Raw genomic sequence first — 9,389 nt, 5'->3', positions numbered from 1 at the left:
GGACCCATTCTATCCCACATCATTTGATGATGATGACAATAGACTGCAAACACTGTTTTTGCACTGTTCTATGAATTCTTTCATTTAAATATAGACTCATTTAAGCCTTCCAAACATTCTATAAGTTAGGACTAGTATAATCCCCATTTTATGACTGGTAAACCAAATTTTAGAAAGATTAAATAATTTGATTATGATCACACATCAAGAAAGGTTTTTAAACCCAGGATGCCTGGAATATTGCTCATTAATGTGGTCTCTGAGGTGGATCATTTTTAATTTATTGTATTTTTACCACACCTAAGAACATTTTATCATGATTTTTGTTCTTTTACCAGTAAAACAATCTTTTTTATTCTTTCTCATTTATGTTGGTAATATCTAGGGCAAAAGCTCATTTATCCTGAAATCTTCATTGGAAAGGGCAGCACTTTTATTACATGGTATTATCATGTGGCATAGGAAACTCATGATATAGAAGAAAACACAAAAGGTGAATTTGCACTACAATCTGCTGGTCTGTTAAATTAATATATAAAATGGGGTTTAAAATATGAGCCTAAAGTCAAATACCTTATGTTGCACACAAACTTGTTGCATCAGTGAAAACACCCACCTGTTCTCTCTTTTTCACTCCTGATGCCTCCTGCCTGCTCCTGGGAGCCAGGGGGCGTTTCATGGTGCTGCCTTAGGGAGTGTTTCTTCAAGACCCTGAGGTATCAATAAACAAAAGGCTGGCCAAGGATTAAAGCAAGAGCTCTTTTGATCTCTAGAAAATATAGTTGATGTTTGTCCTCTCCATAATCTTTGCCCTCCTCTCCTACCCCTTCTCCTGACTCCACAGTTTCTTTTCACCCAGGCTGAGGGTACAAAACATATTGAAACATAGCAAATTCTGTTTTAAGCACTCTCTATATATTGATTCATTTAATCCACCCCACATCCCATAAAAAACTTAGGAGGTAAGTACATACTTATTTTATCATAATCTTTTTACAGATAAAATTAAATAAAGAGAGATTAAGATTACAGGAATGGGTGAGGTGGAGCCAAGATGGCGGCGAGAGTAGAGCAGTGGAAATCTTCTCCCAAAACCACATACATTTATGAAAATATAACAAAGACAACTCTTCCTAGAATAGAGACCAGAGGACACAGGACAACATCCAGACCACATCCACACCTGCGAGAACCCAGCGCCTCGTGAAGGGGGTAAGATACAAGCCGCAGCTCGGCAGTACCTGAGCACCCCTCCTCCCAGCACCTGGCGGGAGGAGAGGAGTTGGAGCGGGGAGGGAGAGGGAGCCCACGACTGCTAAACACCCAGCCCCAGCCATCCGGACCAGAGCGCAGACACACTGCATGTGTGGGGTCCTGGAAACTAGGGAAACAGGACAGCAAGACCTGTGAGCGGGTCCCTGAGGCCAGCACCCAGGGACAAAGAAAAGCGAGCAGCTTTTTTTTTAAATTATTTATTTATTTTTTATTTATTTATTTTTTTTGCGAGTGCTTTTTGGAACTCTTAAAGGAACAGGGACCCCAAAACCAGACGGAAGCATCCTGGGACACTTAGTCTGGCAGCAGGGAATCTGGGGACCTCTGGGCACTCTAACCCCCTGGGCAGCAGAGAGCACAGAGGCCCCACATGGAGATAAATAGCCTCCCGGTCGCTTCCCCTCTAATGCGTCTCCACCATATCGGAGCAGCAGCCCGAGGCCAGCCATGCCCACAGCAACAGCAGAGATAAACTCCATAGCAGCCGGGCAGGAATCAGAAGCACTGTCTGTGTGCAGCTGCCCAGCACAAGCCACTAGAGGTCGCTGTTTTCCCAGGAGAGGAAGGCCACAAACAAACAAGAAGGAAAGTTCTTCCAGCCATCACTCATGCCAGTTCTGCAAACTATCTCATCACCATGAAAAGGCATAATTACAGGCAGACAAAGATCACAGAGTCAACAACTGAGAAGGAGACAGACATAACGAGTCTTCCTGAAAAAGAATTCAAAATAAAAATCATAAACATGCTGATGGAGATGCAGAGAAATATACAAGAGCTAAGGGATGAAGTCCGGAGGGAGATTGCAGACATCCGGAGGGAGATTACAGAAGTGAAACAAACTCTGGAAGGATTTATGAGCAGAATGGATAAGATGCAAGAGGCCATTGATGGAATAGAAACCAGAGAACAGGAACACATAGAAGCTGACATGGAGAGAGATAAAAGGATCTCCAGCAATGAAACAATACTAAGAGACCTGTGTGACCAATCCAAAAGGAACAATATCCGTATTATAGGGGTACCAGAAGAAGAGAGAGAAAAAGGGATAGAAAGTGTCTTTGAAGAAATAATTGCTGAAAACGTCCGCAAACTGGGGGAAGAAATAATCGAACAGACCACAGAAATACACAGAACTCCCAACAGAAAGGATCCAAGGAGGACAACACCAAGACACACAATAATTAAAATGGCAAAGATCAAGGACAAGGAAAGAGTTTTAAAGGCAGCTAGAGAGAAAAAGGTCACCTATAAAGGAAAACCCATCAGGCTATCATCAGACTTCTTGACAGAAGCCTTAAAGGCCAGAAGAGAATGGCATGATATATTTAATGCAATGAAACAGAAGGGCCTTGAACCAAGGATACTGTATCCAGCATGATTATCATTTAAGTATGATGGAGGGATTAAACAATTCCTAGACAAGCATAAGTTGAGTGAATTTACCTCCCACAAACCACCTCTACAGGGAATTTTAGAGGGACTGTTCTAGACGGGAGTACTCCTAAAACTAAACAGATGTCACCAGAGAAAACAAAATCACAGCAAAGAAAGCATACCAACCAAACACTAACTAAAGGCAAAAAAATAAAATCAACTACCCACTAAAAGCAGTTAAAGCAAACACGAAAGAGCACAGAATAAAACAACCAACATATAAAGAATGGAGGAGGAGGAATAAGAAGGGAGAGAAGAAAAGAATCTCCAGACAGTGTATATAACAGCTCACTAAGAGAGCTAAGTTAGGCAGTAAGTTAGTAAAGAGGCTAACCTTGAACCTTTGGTAACCATGAATCTAAAGCCTGCAATGGCAATAAGTACATATCTTTCAATAGTCACTCTAAATGTAAATGGACTGAATGCACCAATCAAAAGACACAGAGTAATAGAATGGATAAAAAAAAGCAAGACCCATATATATGCTGCTTATGAGAAACTCACCTCAAACCCAAACAGATGCACAGACTAAAAGTCAAAGGATGGAAAAACATATTTCAGGCAACCAACAGAGAGAAGAAAGCAGGGGTAGCAGTACTAATATCAGACAAAATAGACTTCAAAACAAAGAAAGTAACAAGAGATAAAGAAGGACATTACATAATGATAAAGGGCTCAGTCCAAACAAGAGCATATAACCATTCTAAATATAAATACACCCAACACAGGAGCATCAACATATATGAAACAAATACTAAAAGAACCAAAGGGGGAAATAGACTGCAATGCATCCATTTTAGGAGACTTCAACACACCATTCACTCCAAAGGACAGATCCACCAGACAGAAAATAAGTAAGGACACAGAGGTACTGAACAACACAGTAGAATAGAAGGACCTAATAGACATCTATAGAACTCTACATCCAAAAGCAAAGGAAACACATTCTTCTCAAGTGCACATGGAACATTCTCCAGAATAGACCACATACTTGCTCACAAAAAGAGCCTCAGTAAATTCCAAAATATTGAAATTCTGCCAACCAACTTTTCAGACCACCAAGGTATAAAACTAGAAATAAATTCTACAAAGAAAACAAAAAGGCTCACAAACACATGGAGGCTTAACAACATGTTCCTAAATAATTAATAGATCAATGAACAAATTAAAATAGAGATCAAGGAATATATGGAAACAAATGACAACAACACAAAGCCCCAACTTCTGTGGCACGCAATGAAAGCACTCTTAAGAGGAAAGTATATACTGATCCAGGCACACTTGAAGAAGGAGGAACAATCCCAAATAAATAGGCTAATGTCACAATTATCAAAATTGGAAAAAGAAGAACAAATGAGGTCTAAAGTCAGCAGAAGGAGGGACATAATAAAGATAAGAGAAGAAATAAACAAAATTGAGAAGAATAAAACAATAGCAAAAATCAATGAAACCAAGAGCTAGTTCTTTGAGAAAATAAACAAAATAGATAAGCCTCTAGCCAAACTTACTGAGAGAAAAAGAGAATCAACACAAATCAACAGCATCAGAAATGAGAATGGAAAAATCACGACAGACTCCACAGAAATACAAAGAATTATTAAAGACTACTATGAACACCTATATGCCAACAAGCTGGAAACCTAGAGGAAATGGACAACTTTCTAGAAAAATACAAGCTTCCAAGACTGACCAAGGAAGAAACACAAAAGTTAAACAAACCAATCACCAGCAAAGAAATTGAAACGGTAATCAAAAAACTACACAAGAACAAACCACCAGGCCGGACGGATTTACCTCGGAATTTTATCAGACACACAGAGAAGACATAATACTCATTCTCCTTAAAGTTATCCAAAAAATAGAAGAGGAGGGATACTCCCAAGCACATTCTATGAAGCCAACATCACCCTAATACCAAAACCAGGCAAAGACTCCACCAAAAAAGAAAATTACAGACCAATATCCCTGATGAATGTAGATGCAAAAATACTCAATAAAATATTAACAAACCGAATTAAAAAATATATCAAAAAGGTCAAACACCACAACCAAGTGGGATTCATCTCAGGGATGCAAGGATGGTACAACATTCGAAAATCCATCAACATCATTTTTGCAGATGAAATGATATTCTACATAAAAAGCCCTAAAGACTCCACTCCAAAACTACTAGAACTGATATCAGAGTACAGCAAAGTTGCAGGATACAAAATTAACACACAGAAATCTGGAGCTCTCCTATACACTAACAATGAACCAATAGAAAGAGAAATCAGGAAAACAATTCCATTCACAATTGCATCAAAAAGAATAAAATACCTAGGAATAAACCTAACCAAAGAAGTGAAAGACCTATACCCTGAAAACTACAAGTTACTCTTAAGAGAAATTGAAGGGAACACTAACAAATGAAAACTCATCCCATGCTCATGGCTAGGAAGAATTAATATCGTCAAAATGGCCATCCTGCCCAAAGCAATATACAGATTTGATGCAATCCCTCTCAAATTACCAGCAACATTCTTCAATGAATTGGAACAAATAATTCAAAAATTCATATGGAAACACCAAAGACCCCGAATAACCAACGCAATCCTGAGAAAGCAGAATAAAGTAGGGGGGATCTCACTCCCCAACTTCAAGCTCTACTACAAAGCCATAGTAATCAAGACAATTTGGTACTGGCACAAGAACAGAGTCACAGACCAGTGGAACAGATAAGAGACTCCAGATATTAACCCAAACATATATGGTCAACTAATATTTGATAAAGGAGCCATGGACATACAATGGTGAAACGACAGTCTCTTCAACAGATTGTGCTGGCAAAACTGGACAGCTACATGTAGGAGAATGAAACTGGATGATTGTCTAACCCCATACCCAAAAGTAAATTCAAAATGGATCAAAGACCTGAATGTAAGCCATGAAACCATAAAACTCTTATAAAAAATATAAGCAAAAACCTCTTAGACATAAACATGAGTGACCTCTTCTTGAACATATCTCCCTGGGCAAGGAAAACAACAGCCAAAATGAATAAGTGGGACTATATTAAGCTGAAAAGCTTCTGTACAGCAAAATACACCATCAATAGAACAAAAAGGTACCCTACAGTATGGGAGAATATATTTGTAAATGACAGATCCGATAAAGGCTTGATGTCCAAAATATATAAGGAGCTCACCCACCTTCACAAACAAAAAACAAATAATCCAATTAAAAAATGGGCAGAGGAACTGAACAGTTATCCAAAAAAGAAATACAGATGGCCAACAGACACATGAAAAGATGCTCCACATCACTAATTATCAGAGAAATGCCAATTAAAACCACAGTGAGGTATCACCTCACACAAGTAAGTATGGCTACCATCCAAAAGACAAACAACAACAAATGTTGGCGAGGTTGTGGAGAAAGGGGAACCCTCCTACACTGCTGGTGGGAATGTAAATTAGTTCAACCATTGTGGAAATCAATATGGAGGTTCCTCAAAATGCTCAAAATAGACTTACCATTTGACCCAGGAATTCCACTCCTAGGAATTTACCCAAAGAATGCAGCACTCACGTTTGAAAAAGACAGATGCACCCCTATTTTTATCGCAGCACTATTTACAATAGCCAAGAATTGGAAGCAACCTAAGTGTCCATCAGTAGATGAATGGATAAAGAAGATGTGGTACATATACACAATGGAATATTGTTCAGCCATAAGAAGAAAACAAATCCTGCCATTTGCAACAACATGGATGGAGCTAGAGGTTATTATGCTTAGTGAAATAAGCCAAGCAGAGAAAGTCAAATACCAAATGATTTCACTCATCTGTGGAGTATAAGAACAAAGGAAAAACTGAAGGAACAAAACAGCAGCAGAATCACAGAACCCAAGAATGGACTGACAGGTACCAAAGGGAAAGGGACTGGGGAGGATGGGTGGGTAGGGAGGGATAAGGGGGGAGGAAGAAGAAAGGGGGTATTATGATTAGCATGCATAATGGGAGGGGTGGGAGAAAGGGGAGGGCTGTACAACACAGAGAAGACAAGTAGTGATTCTACGACATTTTGCTCTGCTGATGGACAGGGACTCTAAGGGGGTTTGTGGGGGGGACCTAGTATAGGGGCGAGCCTAGTAAATACAATGTTCTTCATGTAATTGTAGATTAATGATAACAAAAAAAAAAGAAAAACAAAGGGGATTACTCCCTGATAGGATAAAACTAACTGCAAATCACTGATTAATGCATGCTTTAAATATCCTTAATTTTGATCATTTAAATGGTGTCAGATGATCAGCTATGGAAGTACATTTTTCTGATAATATTCCTTTCTCTTAAAAAAAAAGTAGTTCCTGTGTGGTAATCTCCAATAAGTTTTTCACAATGGTATAAAGGGCATATCAAAGTGTGGGCAAAGGATTTGTTTGTGTTTGTACAGAGGATCAAAGCCTAATTTGGCTACCCAGAAAACAAATTAAGATACGATATGAAGAAGAACTTCCAACATCAACATTCTCTGGAAGAGTCATTCCAGAAGATGATCATCAAAAAACTTCAACAAAGATCCTGGTGCTTTTGCAGTTGTAGCTGCATTCATCCCACCGGTTCCTGGACTTACCATTGGAATGAAGAAGGAGATATCTAAGCTGGCCAGTAAAACAACAAATTTGACTGGATCCATACTGTCGGAACTCAACCAAGAATTAGGAAAAGTGCAAGTTGCAGCGCTCCAAAATCTTGCGACTATAGACTGTCTACTGTTAAAACAACATATGGGATGTGAACAGTTCCCAGGAATGTGTTGTTTTAATTTGTCTGATTTTTCTCAAAATATTCAAATTCAGTTAGACAATATCCATCATATCATTGATACGTTTTTCACAAATGCCTAGGGTGCCTAACTGGTTTCTTGGTTTCACTGACTATGGCTGTTAATTGTAGGTCTGCTTTGGTTATGTAGCTGTATTCCTATTATGTTAATGTGTGCACGCAATTTAATTAGTAATTTAAAACCTATACACGCTTATGTTACATTACAAGAAGATATGTCAAAGAAATAATCAATCCTCCTATGTTTTCTTCTGTCTGCTACTTCTATAGCTTGTCTTCTTACTTCATAATTACAACCCCTAAGTAGAATTCGTGCCTCATATCTAAATTACCAAGTATCATAATTCTTCCAAGTGGTAAAGATACCTCAAGACAAATGCTGGGCATAGAAGCCACAGGGCATAAATCTGCAAAGAAGTAAAAACTAACCTTTTCAAACAATATTGCTTCTCTCTCACTTACCAACTTTACATTTCCCTGTATGGCCCCGGAAGATGACTGGTTAGTCAGAGACGGGTAAGATTCCTCAAGGGAGGAACAACCTAAGACAGGCACAGTAGTAGGGGGGCCATCAGGTGAGAAATTGGCGATCAGCAGAGGTGAGGCTTAGAACCTCACCCCCCCTGTTTGGAGAGAAATCTTCTGCATCCGTGGATGTTTTGTTGCCCTTGTCTAGCTTGGATTAATACTTAGTCTATAGGCACACACCTGATCATCTACATTTGTCCTCTTACAGCACTGAACTATGTTTTCTACCTTCATCTTGCATCTACCTACCACTTCACCATTTTATTAAAAAAAAAAAAAAAAAAAAAAAATAATAATAATAATAATAATAAGGGAGAAATGTGGGATTCACATATAAATCAAGTATAAAAACCAAACAAATAATCATAATTGACCTGATTGTTTATAGTTCATAATGTGTGATCAAAACCAAAAATTTCTGTGATGACTGCCCTTGTACTGTTCACCATATAAGAATTTATTCACTATGTAAGAACTTGTTTACCATGTAAAAACTTGTTCGTTATGCTTCAGAAGATTGGAGACTGTTGAGAATTAGGCTTGTGGTTGATTAATGATTGTGCATTGTGTCTCCTATACAGAATTTTATTGTTGTTAACAACCATATGATCAATAAATATGAGATATGGCCCTCTCAAAAAAAAAAAGATTACATGAATGAAAATCAATAAACAGGGATTTGAACATAAGTAGTCAGAGTCCAGGTTCCATATTCCAACCCACTGTGCAATACTGATTCATGGACCAGCATGTCTCCCATCTAAATAAGAAAAATTACTTGAGTGAATTTTAAGTTTGTGAAAACATGAACACTGTTTTAATGATATGGAAATGGTATCTGGGCCGTGAACACTTGTGAACTTTATTTGTTTACATATTTAAAAAGAGAATTTGGGAAGTTATTTTGTGCTAATTTTTTCATGTAGAGAAAGCTTTATTTGCATTTATATTTTCCTCTCTTGTGGAATGTGATTCTCAGTGAAGTCTGGTTCTGATCAGTTTGTTAGCAGCCCCGTGCTAAATACAGCACCCCCAATGTTCAGATTCATATATTGATCTTCACTTCAAATATTCTGTTCAATTACACCACAAGGGCGCTTATGTAGGTCAGACCATAATACATAAAACAGCTTCACAAGATACATACTTCCCATATTTTTTATACTTTATTACAGTGGCCTTCAATTTTTTTAGAAATAGAAATCATTATTTAAGGCAAAATTTGCATGTATGAAATGCATTTTCATTTGTAATAACTTATAGTTTACCCTTGTACAACAGGGTTTGAACTGTGCAGGGACACGTTTTTATGTGGATTTCT

Source organism: Manis javanica, chromosome 11, assembly GCF_040802235.1.
Source record: "Manis javanica isolate MJ-LG chromosome 11, MJ_LKY, whole genome shotgun sequence".
Lineage (NCBI taxonomy): Eukaryota > Metazoa > Chordata > Mammalia > Pholidota > Manidae > Manis > Manis javanica.
Note: the sequence above shows the minus strand (reverse complement) of the source record.